Raw genomic sequence first — 20,143 nt, forward strand, 5'->3', positions numbered from 1 at the left:
TGGTTCTGATAAGCGCAGGCCAGCTCCCGCTTTTACTGCTTTTACTTCCACCGCCACCTGCTGTCAAGAGCAGCTGGCCCAGGGTATCGATGGCTGTCGAAAGTGGCTGGGGCTTCTCGGTACGTAAGTTGAAGCGAAGCCCCGAAGCCAATGAAAACGTGTAGGAGACGACCGTCATGTCGTGGTTCTTCCATGCATAAAATACACCGCTCTAACCTCTAAACTAACCGCCAAAGATAACTAAAACACAATAAGAAACACGCGCCAAGAAGGATCGACGGCTGGAAAGTAGCGACGCGAGAGGAGCAAACCAAGCGATGTACCTTTGTCGGAGATAAGAAAGGCAGACGATGCTCTTGAATTATCATGTTTTACGCATACGACGCTAGCCGAATAAAAAAAAAAGATATTTCGAGAAGAATGCAGGTAAAAATGAGAAGTTGATTAAGACTATGGGCAATGTAAGCAGGCTAAGGTCACAAATACAAAATATAGACAATCTTCAGTGTCAGGAAATTTGCTAATGTAAGCATTTGTCACGCGATCCTACTCAGAAATATATTGTTACCGCTTACTTATTATTACTTAGGAAGGAAGGAAAGAGTGGAGAAGGAAAGGCAGGGAGGTTAACCAGTTCAGGACAACCGGTTTGCTACCCTACACATGGGAGCGGGGTGAGGGGGAATGAAAGATGGGGAGGAGAGAGAGAGAGAGCACATAACGTACACAGCACACACATCGTCAGTCACAGTCCGTCACTCTTGCGTGGTACGTGACATCACTGTCATAGCCGCTTGTCCAAGCCCGTTTCTTACTTAAATAACAAGGGGACTTAGCCACCTTACAATGCGGCAGCTGCTTTCCAGTTGAGGCTATAAACAAAGGCGAAATAAAAAAATACAAATAAGTAAAGCGAACAACGAGAAAACCTTCAGTGAAGGGAGCACACGAGAGACGCCAACGTGGTTCCATAAACGTAAATTCGCGGCAGAAAGGGACAAGGAAAGGGAAGAAGAGGAAAGGTAGATCTATCTGGCGAGAGCCCGGTTTGCTACCCTCTGAGCACATACGAGTATACACACAGATGGCTCAGATGTAGACCTATGGAAACACAGGAATATGCGAATAAATAGGACAGCGGTATGCATTGCGGACGGCAATTTCCCAGTCCACTTGCACCAATAAGGGATATGAAATGACCGTGCGGAGCGCGCATGCAGAGCACGTCGCTTCGCATTGCTGAGCGCCGTGTCATGATCATGGACATATAGTGGACTTAAAGCAATAACAATATAAATAAATTTATTCTTGGTGATTTAGAGAGAGAAAGCGAATGAGATAGGGGAAACACAGGCAGGTTAACGAGGCTGAACCAGGCTGTCTATGCTTTACACTCGCCCTAAAAAAAAGTTTTGCTATAAGTGTACGACTTCTGTGATAATGCCCCGCAGTCTGACAAAAAAAGTCGCAGTTTCGCCCGAAAGGCGAGCATCGATATCGATAGCAAATTAGTGGACAGCTATAGGAAGTGAACAATAATTGCATTCTACCGGTGCTAACATATATGGGTAGCAACTTGGAGGTAATAAAGAAGCTCGAGAACAAGCTAAGGACTGCACAAAGAGCGACGGAACAAAAAATGTGAGGCCTAACGTTAAGAGACAGGCGGAGAGCGGCGCGTATCAGAGAGCAAACGAGGATAGACGATATTCTTGTTGACATTAAGAGGAAAACATGAAGCTGGGCAGGCCATGTAATGCGTAGGATGGATAACTGGGGAAGTATTAGAGTTACAGAATGGACACCAAGAGAAAGGAAGCGCAGTCGATGACGGCAGAAAACTAGGTGGGGTGATGAAGTTAGGAAATTTGCAGGCGCAAGTTGGAATCAGCTAGCGCAAGACAGGGGTAATTGGAGATCGCAGGGAGAGGCCTTCGTCCTGCAGGGGACATAAATATAGGCTGATGATGATGATGGTGATGATTATGATAGGAAGTAAGGATAGTAGTTTGTAAGGATAGTAAAAGTAAGGATAGTAAACTTGTAAACAGGCATACTAACTAAATTAACAAGCATGGAGTCACGCGCACAATCATACATGAACACATCTCACTTGATACCGCGGAAGCTCGCTGTCAAAGCGCTGGAGTACGAAAGCGTGGCAGTAGCAGCGAGCGAATTGACCTTCGTGCTGCATCTCGCACTAACGCGAACTAAGTCGCGGAAACACAGCGCACGGCGGACTGTGCCCGCGACGAAGATGGCTTTCGAGATACAGCGCGCGGCCGCCCGCAGTAGAACGCGCCCATCCCGCTCCGCGCGGCCGCCCATCCCCCGGAGCGTTGTGTGCGATGGCGCGCTTCCTTGCCGCTTTCCTCGTGTACGCACGATTAAGCCTCGATCGACGGCTCGCCCTCACACGCTTTCACTCGCACATACAGCGTACGGCGCGCGGCGACAATTTTATCGCCCTTGGACTTTATACGAAACCTCACGGCGACGGCGACGGCAGAAATGCCCCTGGAGTGTCCGTTTAATTCCTATCGCAATAAAAAAACTCAAGCAGTAATAATGATACCTCTCTTGTGATTTATCAATCGGAAACGAGATTGTTTGACCGCTGGATACCCTTGGTTTGTAATTAGCCTGCACATGCGTGTAACTCTCTATTTATTCCTGGGTCAGCGCCCAAAATAAATCAGCTGGAAACACCGCCCCTGCCGTCGTCTGTTTCTTTCTTTTGTGTGTGTGTGTGTCTTAATTTGCAGCAAAAATATGTCCTTCAGCAAACACCAGCTAGGCCAACAAACAGTTCTGTTGCTGAACTAGAGTACATCACCGATCCATCGGTGTAAACGTGTAAGTGGTCCCTGTGGACTTTGTGCGAGAGAGAGAGAGACGTTTGTTAAATAATAAAAAATAGAAAATTGTACATGTATGAAAAGGCAACCCCAGTAGTTTTTCCAGTGAGGTGCCCAGATTAGGTCAATGGTTTTGCTTCTTATAAGGTAGATGAGACTTTGTGAAGCAATAATAATGTTGTCACTTGCAAAGCTACTGATGACACTTGTGCCGTCTTTTTGATGCCTGGAATGGTAAGGTGTGCTCGAGGAGAATGTAGATACCACAATGGCGACGACGGCAACGCTATGGTGGCACAGCCGCGCTGTAGGCAGGTGTAGTTCGATGGTAACGTTGCGCAGTGAGCACTAATAGGTCGGGTAAAACTCGTATGCGGCCTGCTTGTTAGTATGCAAGCAAGTTGGTCAAAGGTATCCGTGCGACATGCCGAATGTGCACTCTGAAAGCGTCGACCACAATGTACGTTGCTATGGTGACAGCGACTGCTGTTGATGGACGCTTAGGAAGTCCGAGGCACGTCCGTTGAGCTTGGGCTTCTGTGTTCTGGAGTCTTCGCGTGTTCGTTTTACTGGTGCTATCCAGCACGGGCAGGCAGTACTGCAAGAAGCTCATGAATAGTGAATGATATACCTGCAGCATCGATTGGACAGATGCACAGATACGACCAAAGCGTTTTTACCTGCTGCCATTGAAAAATGGAACGGACTGCCAGAGCCTACAGTTCGCACTAAGAAACATTTAACCCTTAAGAGTGTTTTTCTCTTGCTCACCCTCTTACACACATATAAAAGGGTGTTTAAGCGAATTAATACACCCATTTGAAAGGGTGATTTTCTAGAATTGCACCCTTTCTTCCAATGTGTGTTTGGCGAAACGCACACTACGTTTTATTTTTACAGTGCATCTCGTATTCTGTAACTACCCTAGTCGTTCGGACGTATGCGGAAGTAATCCCGAAGTGTTTTGCGAGACGTTCGTATAAAAAATAAAAGAAAAAAAAATGAGCAGCCTCCATTGAACTGCGGACCTAGAGGCCGTCGGTCGGAAACGTTGCGACTCGACCACTCCACCGACACAAGCACGGGGAATAATACAGCACCTTAAGGGTGCATTAGCTCCTGTAGCTGCTCTCATAGGCTGACAGCACCCTCTTCAGCGCTTCAGTTGGTCTATAAATTAGCACCAAGGCAAAACAATTTAAGCGAAGCTAGCAATAAGATATCGAAAGCATGAAGGAGAAAAGAGGACCAAGTAGTTGTGTCTTTCCGCTTTACGCCCGAGGGTCCGGGGCGCGCCAACTCCACAAAAAAAAAAAAATAAAAAATAATGTTACTGTTGTGTTACTGTTGTGCTACTGTTGTGCTATTGTTATGTTACTGTTGTGTTAGTGCTGCGTTGCTTACTGTGCCTAATATTGCGCCAGCCCCGATGCTACAGCAGACAGAATATGCGCCTGAAGAAATCTGATTGAGTTCCGCTATGATTCGCTTACGATTAGCTGCTGATCTATGAAACCACACCGAGCTTAAAACATATTAAAGGAAGCCAGTAGGAAAAGCGAAAGGCACGGTAAGAAATAAAAGAAAAGGCTTTGTCTACCCACTTCACAACCGGGGACGCCGGTTGACTCCGACTGACGTCTATCGAGACACCGATGAAGACTGATATTCATAGGCAGTTGTGAATTGTGAACAATAGACACATGTGGCTTTTTACTTGATTGAAATGTTGAAGCGCCTGAGCACCCTTAAATTCTCCAATGTGTATGGTTTGCACAAAACATACTTTTATCACTCTGAAATTAATAAAAAGGATGCTCCAATGGTGTTCTGCCAACGAATGTACCCATTTTCAAAATTTCCAGTGAGCGTTTTTTTAAAAATTACCATTTTTTTAACAGATTGCAATCCTGTGCCTGGCTGTGCTTCGCTTTTTTTATTTTTCAGTATTATTTCATGATGCTTGCACATTGCGCATGGTCGAGACGGGTTGATTCTCTTTGCTTGGCAAACTGGTTCTAATCCTTCCTGGTGGTTGCGCTTCATTTAGTGTGCGCAGCATGCATGTTTTTGAAATGTTAATTTGAATTTGTGCGTAATCTTTGCTTTAAATGCCCTGTATAAGAGCGCATGTTTGCAAAATGTCGCTTCTTTTTTCTGTTTTTTTTCTTTTAAACATCATTGTCTCTTTGTAATGCCCACGTGCCTGCTATGCTCTCAACTGAGAGAGGGATTATTATTATTATTATTATTATTATTATTATTATTATTATTATTATTATTATTATTATTATTATTATTATTATTATTATTATTATTATTATTATTATTAACTAGAAACTGCCCCTCTCAGTTGAGAGCATAGCAGGTGGGCATTACAAAGAGACAATGATTCGACTGTAACAGTCGAATCCCGTTATTTGTGACCTAGGTCAAGTCGACTTTTTGACTAATTCGAACGCACTGGAATGTCCCGGCGAGAAACCATACATTTTTATGGAAGGATAACTCTTTCAGCTCGAACCAGAAAGCATAATGTTTCGGTTAATTCGACCTTCATTGGCGCCCCCTCATGTGCGCAGCGGTTACTGAAAGCTTGAAAACACTAGAAATTCAGGAGACAGCGCTACTACTTTCTTAGGCGACGACGGCGACAGCAGCAAATTGTCCAGTCGGGATGATGGCGACTTGCACTGTGCCTTGGGCACTACCTCGTTTGAGGATTTTCGCAGCGCCGACGACAGTGCTGAGTTCTGTGGGCGAATGACCGACAACGAAATGTGTAGTTAATAGATATTGTAATACTTAACTACTTGGAGTTTTCTGCCGACGACGACAGACTACTTCAAGCAATAAATAAATAATAAAAAAAAGCTTTCATGCCGTTCATTTTGCCGCCGTTCGTTAACTCGACCTTTCGGATAATTCGACCAAATCTTGTGGCCCCGCAAGGGCCGAAATAACGGGAGTCGACAGTATTGCGATGATGGCAGCTTTGAAGAACCATATTGACGGGTGTCGTAAGACTAACACCAAATTGCCCAAAAGTGATTATTGCTAGAAACTTAATATTGGGATTGAGCTGCCATAGGTAAACGGCCTAACAAATTTCCGCAGCAAAACTGCATTTCACGACTGAACTTTACGGGCTAGAGCAGCGTTTGAAAGCATGAAGATTGCTCTAAAATGCTTTCTGACATACGAGACATTATCTCAATATTGAGTATAGTTGACTTGAGCAATTCAGCTATGCCAGCCATCCACTAGATTCACCAAGAACTAAAAAAAAAAAGATTAATCGAAATGTATACCTCGAAATCCAGATGTGCTCTATTGATTTCCTACGCAGGCTGGAAAAGTGCATCCAGCGATTCGCCAAAATCGATCGTTGGTGAGATGGATATGCATACGGACTGACCGTACAATGTGAGTTATTCATTGGTGAAAGTATAGCCTCCCTACACGCCATTACATATTAAACGAATGGTGCATGCGTCGGCATGGCTGATCCTTCAAGAAAAGCGCGATCTCATCCGACACGACATTACCCGCAGTATACTGCCGGGGCAGCTATTCGCGGTTTACTCCCGTGTCAGGATAAAAGAACAACGTGTTGGCCAGGCATAGCGATAGGAAGCTAGAAACTGTCAGACTTACCAAAAACAGAAAGAGAAAAAGAGGATAAAAGGGTCAACACGTATTCTTTATTGATAACGGTGGGCATTAAGGGCTGCAGAAAGTGTTTGACGCCTGGAAAACAATTACGCGCCTTGTCTGCGGGCTCCTTGGCGGCGCGTCGGGCCGCAGTGTTGGTTCCCCTCTTCTTTTTTTTTTTTCTTTTTTATGGCGGCCGCCACCCCCTTTGCACGACCATGGACACGGCGTCGGAGACGCGACAACAATGGCCGAGCGCGCTGCGGCCGGCTCAATTTGCCCCGCTGTATGGCGCCCACCGGCAGCGCCCGACTGATGGGTGGCTCGACGGTGGAGGCGTTATCACTGCTTATCGCGCCGCCGCCGCGGTTACGCTGAAGTCTGGTGGGGCAGAATGATTGGTGGGCCCACCGCCGTCTGGAGACAGGTCGTTTTTCGGAGGGTAAATAATTGCCCCTTGCGTCGCGCCAGCCGATGCTTAGCGCCAAGAACGGGAGCCATGGCGCTTCAGCGCCGAAAACCGATGCGCGGCGCCGAACGGGGTGCGCGGGCGGATAAAACACCAGCGTCTAGAACGAGTGCCCAATGCGGGTAGCACTACAAATTTTCTTGGCAGGACTGGCGCCGAGGCACGCCGACCCGGGGCTGCCGCCATCGGCGCGTGCTGCGCACTGCGAAGAGCTCGCACTGCGGTAGAGCGCGCGCTGTTCCTCGCGTCGCTAGCATCTGGCGCCGCCGTTGGCCATTAAAGAGCGATTAGTCAGGCTTGCTTAATTCCGGGAAAACATGCTTTTCACTTCTGGTTGAACAAGCCGCATCCGTGGAAAGCCTGCTGCAAAAACTCTGCGTGGCGTTCAGCGTTTTGGACACACAGAAGTACGCCTGCGGCTGTCATTTATGGACAGACTATACGCTTTCAGTCGCTTTCGCCCGATTTCGTTTATGGGAAAAACCTAAGCCTGCTAGTGACGGCTCCGTGAGCTTGCTTTCTGCCAGTGGAAAGAAACGGCACCAGCTTAGAGAATGCAAGAAACGTCCTACTTTTTCGAGTCTAAGAATCACTTGCTGCTGTAGTAAAATGGCCGAGTCCGTTACGTATACTTCTATTCCGACTTCAATGGCGAAGTCAGTGGTCTGTGCGTAATATATTGGAGTAGTGGGAATTGCTTAAAGGCTACAGGCAAATGTTAAGTCACACTGAAATGATACATTAGGGCCTCTAAGGCACCCCAAGTGCCTTTTTTATTTCAAGGACAGAGCTTTCGTACGTGAGGCAACGACGTAGAAATACGAAAGGACTGATATTGTCATCGTGAAAATAGGGTACAGCTCCCGTGATGTCACATGTCCCGTTTTTAAATGCTAAGGTGTTGTCAACTGCCGGTAATAAGAAAAGTTAAATATATGTTACAATTGAACAAGAAATAAAATGCAGCTGTCTTCGTTTCATTGGATCTTCCGATACGGACCCCACTGATGGTATCTCCTCAGGCCACCTTCAACTGCTAATAGAAAAAGCGTGACACATTCTTTGTGCTGCCATCTCACACAAAGCGGGCGGTAGCTCCCGTCTCAATATAATCTCCGAGATTGACGGCGTACCGCAGGCTTCCAACGTAAGGAATTCCGTCTGTCGCGGACGATTTGATCTTTATACTTCAAGCAGCTGACGGAAGAAACGGCGGAAAATTGGCGGGAAGAACGAGTAAATGACAGTCCTCTACTCTTTTAGAGGACAGAAAGAGAATTAGAGGACAGACATAGCGTGTCCTCTACTCTTTTCGGGTAAGAATGCAAGCTGTTTCAAGTATAAAGATTGAATATGAGCCGACTAGTTTACATCAAAATGTTGTTAAGGCGATTTAAAATTGCGAATAATTGTGCTGCCCCTTTAGCCGCAATGTTCTCGCAGTAAAGTCACTTCTCGTCGTAAAATAAACATCGCGAAGTTTCTAGAAGGGTAAATGAACAGTCTATAGATTAATTCGATGTTTGTTTTAGTGTTAATATTTTCTTATCCTTTCTTCCTTTTTATGTGTTTATTTTTATATAGACTTTCATTTTTTTTTTTCAGGGTCCAGGTTACAGGTTAGTATTTACGAGTTATGGTTTCTGTTTGTTGCTTGTCGAAGGATCAAGAAGACTGCGGCGTAGTTGAAGGCCCCACTATAAGGTCTTAGAAGATTTATCTTTTGGATATTTTTCTCTTATTTATTATAAACAAGACGGGAACCTGTATTGAGGAGCCGTTAACAGGGACGCAATTCAGGAAGAGGCAGCTTATATTAATAACCCTGTGATGCTTACGTTTAACATTTTTAACGTTTTATAGCCCCGCTAAGCCAGAAACAGAGTCAGCGTATTTTTATATTTATTGCGACAGTTGTTATAGGAAGGAACAAGTAAATTGTCGCTGTGGTTGCGAGGAAAAAACGTGCAAGGGTAAGCGGAGAAGGATCGTGGCTTGATACACACCGTCTTCCCGCGCCCGATGTTAGAATTCACGTGATCAATCACACTGGAAAAGGGGGGGGGGGCAGATGAGTGCACGTCTTCTCCTCTAGCCCGGCCGTGGCTGCTCAAAGCGGTCAGCGTAGCTGAGTGCATACGCGCCCTGCTTGGCTTGGAGGTAATCTCCGGCGGCTGCAAAGCTTGTGCAAGCAGCGCTGGCTGGCGGCGTCATGTGCGCTATCTTCCCGCGTGCTTAGTGCCCGGACGTAACGTAATCTCACGTTTCGAAGACGTGTTGAAACGATAGGTAGCACGAAGCGTTAACTTCCCTATGTATTCGCTCTTCACCACACTTGCTTTGTCACAGCAAGCGTTCGTTGTCATACAGTGAGATCTGTTAATATTTACCTGTGCGCGTGTATGCTTGTTAATTTAATTAGTAAGCGAATGTTGACTACAGTTTATCCAGTCGATAAAACTGCGAACCGTATTTCGTGTAGTTGTCTATTACTTTGCTATCGCTATCAATGCTTCGCCTTGCAGGCGGAACTGCGGCTTTTTTAACGCCTGTCTGTTTTATTATATCTACACCGTCATTCGTGCCACCCTCGATTTCTGCTATTGGAATTGCCGAAAAACAGCACAACCCCCCCCCCCCCCCTCCTCGAGTCATACTTGCAAAAAAGCGCAATGAATAATAAAGACCGCTGCTCATGAAGGCTTACTTAGTTTTTTGGAAAGCTCATTTCAAAGGAAGTATTTGAATGTGCTTTCCAAGGCTTCTTACACGCAATCCGGAAGTCCTTGTTACAGTGGGAAATTGTTCGCAGCTATAAAGCCTTCTTCAAGTGGGTATCTCTCACCTTCACACGAAGATTTGTGGCGGAGCGGTGACAGGTTGACTCCGGGTTTTTGGTGCCTGTGAGACATGAATAAAAAGGTAAGAACAATTAGTGAGCGCATAGGCTAATGATAAAAAAAATCATCGTTCTAAAATCACAGCACTCAATTATATAATTGAAATGCATAGAGCCGAATCCCGTTGACCTTATACCTTCAGACATATAGCTTTCTGCGAAAAAAGCAAGACCACGAAAAAAAAAAAAAACGAACTATACCAGACCCCCGCGACATCGCCCATGGAGAAAAAGAAAAAAGAATAAAAAATTATGCAAATTCTACTGGAATTTTTGAATCTATGTGAGGCGAAGCGGTTAATGAAATGCTATAAATTTGCTAATTTCATTACTGAGTCTTTGGAGTAAAGGAAGCTGGTGCTCTTCGACACCCACGCTGCGCAATGTGACAACTCCTATATTGGTTTTATTTCTTCATTTCTTCTTATTCATTTCAAATTTAGCTCTCGCTCCTTGGCCGCTCCTTAGTTGTGAGTATGTGCAATAGTATGGAAATCATCATCATTATCAACCCACGGTGATCATCTCAACGAAATAGTTGTCGTTGGCATGATAGAGAAATAAGTGCCAAAGAACTTTTCAAAGGGATCTTGATATAAATTTTTATACCATACGATATATTATACCACCTAAATGTGAAGATCTGCTTTTTGACATGCTGCTACTTATGGGGTTGCACAGTTTATAGAACACTCGCATATTATCTCTGAACAGTCACATTTCACTCAAATGATTTCACAACTGAAATACTTTACGATCAAAGATATAAAGGTTACAAAGGCCTTTGACGAAGATAGGCCCTCCTATCTAAACGTTGGCCAGCCTTTCTGAGGCACCTTATCCCTGTTTATAACATTTATATCACGTGTGCTACTCCATCTGTCAGCCACCTTTTTTGGTTTTGGATTTACGATCGAAGAGAATTTCAACCGGACTGGTATCAATTGTTGATGAATTATATCATTTTTCCTCCCTTTTAAAGAAATGTTTACTGCATAAATTGTAGTGTGAAGTGTTTGTTTGGTGTCTGTAGACGTGGCTACGGCTGTTTCAGTCGCTGTGTATACGATTTATGCACGTACGTGTTATGTTTGTAATGAATACCATGAAAGATTTAAAAAAAAGCGATTTTGGCCCATTGGTTAGCGTATCCGGATGCTGTGCTGGGCGGCTGGAGGCAGAGGTTGAATGCTAGCATCGGGCACGTAATTCATTTTTTTTAGGTATCTGCTATTCCACAAGACAGCAGCAGCAGCCAGCCAGCAGCCATGATCAGTTAAGTCCAGGAGCCCTCGTAAAGGAGGCTTCGCTTCTAAACATGACCATCTCTCTCTCTCTCTCCTTCTTTTTTTTTCTTTCGTTTTTTTTTTTTTTATAATGTGTCGGGTCACATACCAGGTAGGTAGTTATCGGAACGCGAGTGACGACAGGGACGCCATTTTGTAGCGACGGCTTCCGCTCAATTATATGCAACTCTGCTTCCAGTGTTGACGGCCGGCTGATATCGTTGATAACGCGGGCGGAGCGTCGCTCTGACCACTGACAAAGCGTGAAAAGCGCGAAAAGGAATAGCATCGTAAACGGCATCCCTACAAAATCGCGGCCCAGGACTCTATCCGGTATTTGCAACCACATTTACGGGAGAATACTAGTGCAATGAAAGTCACGAAACCCTTCGAGGGCTCTAAAACTGTGCCAGACGTGCCGCGGTATAGTTTAGTGGCTATGGTGTTGCGCTGCTGAGCTCGAGGTCGCGGGTTCGATTCCTACCGCGGCGGCCACATTTCGATGGAGGTGAAACACAAGAACGCTCGTGTGCTTAGATTTAGGTTAGGGTTAAAGAACCCCAGCTGGTCACAATTATTTCCCCACTACGGCGTGCATCATAATCAGATGGCAGTTTTGGCACGTAAAACACCAGAATTTATATTTATTTAAAAACTATGCAAAAAAAAACGCATACATGTAGTTTTATGTATGCACATGTATGCATACATGATAAACTAACACGTCCGGCCATGACGACACCGACAACTATAGAAGGCATGACAGCCGAACGAAACGTAGTCGCGTGTTGCTATTTCCCAGTTTGTTTCATACACAAACAGAAGGGTAAGCGGTCTGTTGGTGGCAGAAATGAAAAAGACGTTTCCAATCGCGTCCAAGGCATCACTTTTCTCCAAAACGATATATATATATATATATATATATATATATATATATGTGTGTGTGTGTGTGTGTGTGTGTGTGTGTGTGTGTGTGTGTGTGCTTTTATTTAACCAGCGCTCCGCTGTGTCTCCAGAAATGGCTCCGTAAAGCCAACATTCGAGAAGGATTACGTCGGAGTGATGATCACAAAAGTTAAATTGATGGCTTCAATCTCTCTCCTCCCTCCTTCTCGCACTCATTGTCCCTTCCTCAGAGCGCAAAGTGGGCGCCGGTGTTTACACTTCGGATATTTTGTGCTGCTGCTTCGAGCTTTGCGCGTTTTATTCGACGACGTCTTTGCCAGTTCCGGCCGATAAGTCCGCGAAATGCGCGCCATCAATCTGCGCCCGACTAAACCAACGAGCGACAAGGTTTTCTTTTCGTACCCCCCGCCGGGAAAGCAAACAAGTTCACGGTAACTGTAGGCCGAACGAAGGCGGCGCCAGGAAATGTTCGCGGAGAACGGCCATCCAAGCGTCTAATGCTTCCGACGGAGGAGGGGCACGACAGCGCGCGGGCGGCCCCAAACGGAATCAAAACATAACGGCTCCCGACGAGGGAAATTTGACAGAAGCCAATGAAGTAGCATGGCTCCGTCCACTTCCGTCGGCGCGCCGCTCAAAATACACCGGAACTCGTCTGCAACATTTTCGCTCCGCCAACTCGGGACGACCGGTCGACGATGCAGCTGCAACCGTCGGTTTGTGACGAGCAGCGCCTCGTTCTCCACTCGCGGCTGTTTTCGCGCAGCTCTAAACGACACTGAAATCCCGCACGATTCTATAGAACTGGGCTAATTGTTCACTTTTTTTTTTTTTTTTAGTTACCGTTCGGCCTATGACGATGCGCCTCGACGAGGGAGAGCGCTTCGAACAAGAACCTGCCGTCAGAAAGGTTGGTATACGTTGCTTCTCTAAATATTCCGCGCACACGCACGCACGCACGCACGCACGCACGCACGCACGCACGCACGCACGCACGCACGCACGCACGCACGCACGCACGCACGCACGCACACACACACACACACACACACACACACACACCACTTCAGCATTTAGTTTCCACTCAAGGAAATTAGCCATTTCGATTGCAAGTACTAGTACTACCTGCTTCGTTTCTGGTGAACAGCTATGCCATGTCAGCTCCTCGGCAAATGCGCTGCGATGAGCGCACCCAAGGAGGGAATTATTAGAGAGAATTGGAGAAACTACAGAAATAGTTAAAGCAAAATACAAAATTCGGACACCTATCGGTTTCTACCGAATGCGTAAACGAAATTCTGCGGGCACTTTCCGGCGTTTAACGGTTTATGGCGAATAAATGAAGTCCTACAGGTGTTTAATTTTGCCGTTACTTTCACTTACGATTACTGTTACCGGATTGGCAGTCCTGACGTTGCTGCCATCGGGACGAAATAGTTCTGTTTAACTGACCCATCGTGATAGTATGAGATGTTATACTTTACGCAATATGTTTTTAGTATACACGGGGTGTAACAGAAACAAATAAATAAATAAATAAATAAATAAATAAATAAATAAATAAATAAATAAATAAATAAATAAATAAATAAATAAATAAATAAATAAATAAATAACGACTACAACGTTGCCACAGGCCTTTCTCAAGAGGGCCATGAAGCACGATAGAGTTTCCCTCTACAGGCAGTTCAGTCACTTTTCGTCAATAGGTGCATGGTGCTGAAAACACGCGATATTTCGTCGCCCACTGCCTTCGGCGCCGCTGTCTCGCATCAAATGCCAGTAGATTTGTTAAAGGCTGGTTGGAAAGTGTCAGCAAGATAAAACAATGGCTGTATACGTCCAAACGTACGCCGCACTTACATCAAAACATTCGCTTCGATGCGTTAAATTTGTATAAATATTCTACTGCATTCACGCCAACATATATGAACATTTGCAACACTAACGTTACGTTTGCATAATTTTTATTTATTATGTGCGCCAACATCAAAGAGAGCTTGGCTTAACGCCAACTGCCACGTATGCGTATACGATCTGCCCAATGTTTTTATCTTATTTCGATTCTAAGTCCAGTAAGCTTCCATTACTCAGAGCCATCACTCAGGGGTTGGATGCGGACATCACATATAGCTGCCCGTAAAAGAAAAGTTGCAGTTTCACCCGAGAGGTGAAGCATCGATTGCGATAGCAAATTAGTGGACAGCTATACGAAGTAAGGATAGTAGTTTTATCGGCCGTATAAACTTGTAAATGTTCGCTTACTAACTAAATTGACAAGCGTGGTGCCACGCGTGCACAAGCAAACATGAACACATCTCACTCGATGACCGCGCACACTCGCTATCAAAACGCTGGAGTGAAGAATTGACCTTCGTGCTGCCTTTTGCTTCAGCGTGAACTAAGCGCTGAGAACACAGCGCACACGAAGCTATCTATCAGCACTCGGCGCACTCTGTCCCCATCGCACATCGCTTTCAAGATAGGGCCCGCGCGGCCGCGCCATACGCAGCCGCCGCCGAAGTAGAACGCCACCCGGTGCCTTGCGCGCGATGGAAGACGGCGCGCTACCTCCCCGCTTTCCTTCCTTGCGCGCGCAAGATTTAACCACATCGTCGGCTCACCCTCGTACGCTTTCACTCGCGCATACAGCACAGGGCTCGCGGCGACGATGTTATCGAATTTGTACTTTATACGGAACATCACGGCGACGCCGACGATGGAAATGCGCTTGGTGTGTCCATATAATTGATATCGCAATAAAATGTGTCCTGTAACGTCGCAGTAGACTGGGAGAGTAGAGCCTCCATCGTATAAATAACACAAGACCTTTCTGCTCCAAGTAGTGACGTCGCAAAATTGCACCGACAGTCCGTGCAGTGGAATGGTAAGAGCAACGAACAAGCAAAGGTGCTTTTGGCGCGCTTGTGCTTTCGTCAAGCCACTCTTATCAGTGGCAACGTTGGTAAACATGTTTGACGTTACGGCTGCAATTAGGCGCGCAGGTGTTGTGATTTTCTTAGCGGTGTTGATACAGCTACCTTAGAAACGCATCGACGAAAATAATAAAAGAGAGTTGGAGAAAAACTCAGAGTGGTTGCATGAGGCTTTTCCATCGTGAAGGCTACATAACCATGCAGCATCCAGGCCGCTCACACTGACGGAGTAATAAGATGGCGAGTTGGGCAAGATGGTTTGAGTTAATCTTGTAGAGCAGGGCGGCGGCAACGAAAACAAGGCGCAAACGAATAAGAAGAAATGACGTACACTGTACTTCGTTTCTTTCTTTCTTTCTTTCTTTCTTTCTTTCTTTCTTTCTTTCTTTCTTTCTTTCTTTCTTTCTTTCTTTCCTTCTTCCTCCTTCTTTTCTTTCTTTCCTGTCTTGTTTTTGTTGCGCTGCTTTTTAAGATGAATGCAGATACGAGAGCAGATGAAAAGCCCCAGACGCAGATGAATGGCAATTGTCGCATTGAAGAAGAAAGTTTAAATTGAAATCCCCGGCTCGGGGAATGCAAGCCCATCGCAGTAGTAGCTGCAGTGCACCAGTGCTGCATGGCAAGAAACGGCATGCATACTTTATCTGTTAAGATGGATGCGCGGGGTTTGCTTTCCTTCTTTTTTTTTTCACCACCTTTGCGGACTATGCAGAACCAAAAAGGCGATTCGAACTGAAGAGAGGCGCGCATGTACCGCGTCCGGTTGTAGGGAAGCCATGTTGGTGGCGAAACATTTTTCTGCAGCAAAAAAACAGAAACGAGTCATTAAAGCGGTTACAGACGACAGAGGGGCATGTAGAAACGCGCAGGACGGGCCGATCCTGGAGATAGTGCGACAGTAAACTTTGCTCAGCGAAAGGGGTTAGGCACATGCGCGTAACCCCAAACTCTAAAAAAAAGTAGGGTAGAAAGCTGTGTTTTGTTAGAGGAATGGCGCTCTTGGTGAAGTATATTTGTTGTAATGAGGATATTTAGATATCCTCTGTTTTATCAATGAGTTATTTCGTAGGACACATGGCCAGCAGTCAGGACACTGTAAGGGTAGTAAAGATGATATTGCTGTCTTGCATATGAACTACTGGGCAAGACAGAAGCCCCCTCCATGGTCTGGAAAGTCGAGGAGGGTTGGCAAAGAAAACTTCGCTTTAAAAAACAATAACAAAAATGAGAAAGACTGTGAGACCATGAAGGGTTTCACCAGCTTTCGCCGGGGAAAATGTAGCGGCTGAAATCACGATACCGACGTTGCCTGCGAACTCGGCTGTTTTCACACGTTCCGGTTAAATAATTATTTTGACAATTATGCGAGTGCTACGCAACTCCACTGGACTTTAGAGAAACCCGAAACTCAAGCCGAAAACCGGCTTATAAATTCTTTAAAGGAGGCTGACTGCAACATGACATGGCGGTTGCTTAGGTTAAATGAATACCGCGTCGGAGACCAGGGTGCATTGTTTCCTTTTCTTTTTTTTTCTTTTTTGTTCTTTAATCATAATTTTCTCCCCGTGTTTCCTTGCCCTGCAGCTGTCATTGCAGTAAGAGTGAAGTGCTACATATTACACGGCGACTCGCGCGGTCCAACGACATGATGCGGCCGGGCATCGACTGTTTTACACGGTGCAATTAACCATGGGCAGTCATCCCATTATGGGTCGGGTTCTGCTACTATACTCCGCGAGCGCTTTTCTTTTTGTGTCTTTATTTTGACTTTTTCTTCTCTCTCTCTTCTTTTGACACGGTTGAGCTGGCGCAGAGCAAGTAACACGGGACAGGGCGCCTCCCGAAGGGGAGAGAAAGAGATCCCCAATAGTGTCATGATGCACACCCCGCGCTAGTGCAAAGCGCTACTGACGTTTTCGAGCAAAAAGTGCAACCTCGTCTAACCTTTATTTTTTCGTTCCCTTTTATTTTGTATTGTTGGGTCCACAACTATACCGCTGCCCTGCCGTTCGCCTCTGCAGCCGCAGTGCCAGGTTAAACACACACGGCAGCAAACAGGCACGGGAAGAGATGCAGAGAAGAGAGAGAGGAGAGATTAAAAGAAAAAAAAAAGGGGGGGGGGTCTAGACTCAAGAGAACATTTAGAAAAGGCGCTCAGGGCCGGAAAGCGGTGTGTTCGAGACGCAGTTAAGAAACACAGGCACAAACTAAATCATAAAAAGAAACACATCGCTTAACGGGAACGCAGCTAATGGCTGCTTCAGCATGCCGCACACGTCGAGAGGACATGGCCTGCATGCGACTCTTGGTAAACATGACAGCATGCGCATTAATCACGTGGCCCGGCCGGCCGATGGACTCGGGACCTTATCGGAGCCCGCGAGCGTTCGCACACGGCAGTGGGCTGTCTCTCACTTTTTTTTTTCATCTTCTTCTTCCCTCTTTGCTTGCGAATGCTTGCGTTTATCTTTTTCTCCCGAACGGCTTGTTGTCGTCCTGATTATGTTTTGGTTGCCCGGCCGGTATACCTCCGCATTCGAGGAGGACATGGCGCCCTCAACGTATTGACCTATTTCTGCGCCACGCTGCAAGAAGGATTCGCCAGGCGATGGCGAAGCCATCAGTGCTTTTCTTGGTGCTTGTTCGTGACCCTTTTCTGTGTGTAATGCTATAGGCTCTCCTACGCATTTGCCATGCACGGCACAGCACCGTGACATGCGCGTAAAGATATCTCAGAAGAGCCAAGAAAATAAAACCTGGTATCCGCCGTGTACACGCCCAATTCCATGAAGGCATCTCAGTGACAACAAGCTACTTTCGGCCTTTGTCATGATTACGACCTGTCTAGCTCTGCTTGTTGCTATAGCGCCGGAATCCGTGAACAACGCAACCTTCGATTAACACTTGATCGTTACATTTTGACAGAGAGGGCCTGGAATTATATGTAGTAATTCAATCACGGACAAATAATAATACTTCAGCGTTTACAAGCATTGCCATTTTACGTTAATGCTTGGTAAGTTTAGGGTTGCGTTGGTGATGAAATTAATCTACGTCCTCGGGTCAATGCAGTTCGAGCACAAAACATGACATTCATCCAGTGGTGCTGAAGTACTGTACAGATCCACGTCGCGGCCGGGTCAACACGAATATAGAAAGGTATAGGCGAAACTGGGGTGGCTTAGGATGCGCTTCTTTGAGAAAAAATAACTGGACCTAGAACCATTGCAAAACTTTCCGATAGCTAATTTATGGATGCTGTCCAGCAAGGTATACACATTGGTGCACGAATAAAATGTTTCTCGGTCTGGTATTATTACACCTTAGTAAGCAAATAACTGAAGTGGGAAGCGGGGTTCAGGACCAACGCCCTTTGTTTACAGTCAGATCTTTCTATATATTTTTTATTTACATAATATTGCCCACTACTGCGGATGGAAATGCTGGCGCCGAAATACGGCACCGGCTACTCTTTGGCTCTTGGATATGTGATGCATACAAATTACAGTTTCAAGATAAAACATATAACAACATACAACATAGCTGCAACCAAGTTACGTTGTCAGATACAAGTCCAAATAACAAGACAAGATTACAAAGACGCATCTAACGCAACAACGCGAATAACGGCGTCACTTAACAATAAGCACTCAAGCAACCATGCTAACACAATAATATCATATACGTTCACGTTGACAATAAAAATAAAGAATTCTCTTAAAAACAATTTTCCCGTGCGTAATAACGGGTAATTATGCCAATGTCTTCCTGAAATGTTTTTAATGCTATTAAATAGCACTTTTGCGTTGCTGTTGTTGGCCACGACCATACTAATTTCTTCAAACTTAGAGGTCTACGGTCTAAATCCATAATTGACGATTTAAGTCGTCGTCTTGGTGTGTCATGGTGCGAGCATTCTAGAAGAAGGTGATATGTGTCTTCGTCAACAAAGCCAAAATCACATCGAGGAATTCAGCGCGGCCAATTCTGTGTAAAAAGTGCTTTGTGTATGCGGTGCCCAGCTGTAAGCGATGAAAAAAGCGTTTCTATATGCAATCGCGCATAGCAGCTCGCTTAAGGAGAATGTAAGTTCTAGTTGAGCATGTTGTGCTGAATAACAAGCATCTCAACTTTCTGCTGAGCTAACGCGACTGATTTCTCAAGTTCTACACAATTCGTTGACAAACCAGGTCGAGAAATAAGTTGGCAAAATGAATCTGCAACCGCCATCTCTGCAGGTGTCCCTGGCTACCGCGAGAGCACGAAATGGGCATCTCTGTGTAACAGGGCCGCTTAATACACGAGTAACTAGCCAAATTCTTGAGACAGGGGTGTGAGGAGACAACGTGCTGCAAAAATAAAAAAAAAATCACGCCAGCGTCTTTATATAATTCTGCCTGCGCCTGCGTAAGACATTGTGGATTTTTTGAGCGCCTCTGTATGCTCCTAAACTTCCGCTCCGTCGGTATGCCCTTTCAGACCGGCGTCTGATGGCTCTGAGGCATTCATATACTCTGTCAACTGCAGCATAACCTTTGAGAATTGGTACCTTTTTTGTGCATGTGTTTATGTTACCTTAAAATAGTTCGGTACTATTTAATGTTGGCTAAATTGATTTGTCAAATTGACAAAATAAGCTTCATAAAATGACACTAAACAGAAACAAACAGTCTGTTTATAGCGATAAGCCTATTTTTAAAACTATATTTCTGTTCATGTCACGGGAGGATCGAGGCTCGTTATTAGAAGAGAAAATGTCAAAGGTCTGTTTCTAAAATTTCGCTTCGAAACCCCAGCGTCCGTACGTCAATGTGACGTCACTGACTTCAAAGCATTTTTTTTTTTCTTGTTTGGGCCGTTGAAGCTCAGTAAAAGTTCTCAGAACTTGCTAAGTTCATTCTTTGACTTTTTTTTAGAATATAATGTAGTTCATCTTTACCGATAAAGAAAAGCTAACTGGCGGCCGCGTAGGTGATTCAAGGCAACGTCACCACCTGTCCTTTAGTTCTTGCGTCTTTTTTGGCTTACCAAGCCTCCTCTCACGGTCATAGTGCCTTTGTTAGTATTTTAGAAACGTAGTTTGCTAATACAGCTCAAATGAGTGTTTCTTTAGTGGCCCTATGAGGTGCCTC

General features: G+C 45.4%; 1 protein-coding gene across 1 annotated transcript in view; it reads right to left on the bottom strand.

Annotated features, from left to right (window-relative positions):
* The window catches only part of LOC119465325 (protein O-mannosyl-transferase Tmtc3), a 333,204-nt gene that overhangs the window by 208,070 nt on the left and 104,991 nt on the right, over positions 1-20,143 (bottom strand). The window contains exon 2 of the mRNA XM_049669279.1: positions 9,830-9,885. The gene's annotated coding sequence lies outside the window, so the exon portion shown is untranslated. The remainder of the gene's footprint in view (positions 1-9,829; positions 9,886-20,143) is intronic.

The sequence above is a fragment of the Dermacentor silvarum genome, chromosome 1 (assembly GCF_013339745.2).
Source record: "Dermacentor silvarum isolate Dsil-2018 chromosome 1, BIME_Dsil_1.4, whole genome shotgun sequence".
Lineage (NCBI taxonomy): Eukaryota > Metazoa > Arthropoda > Arachnida > Ixodida > Ixodidae > Dermacentor > Dermacentor silvarum.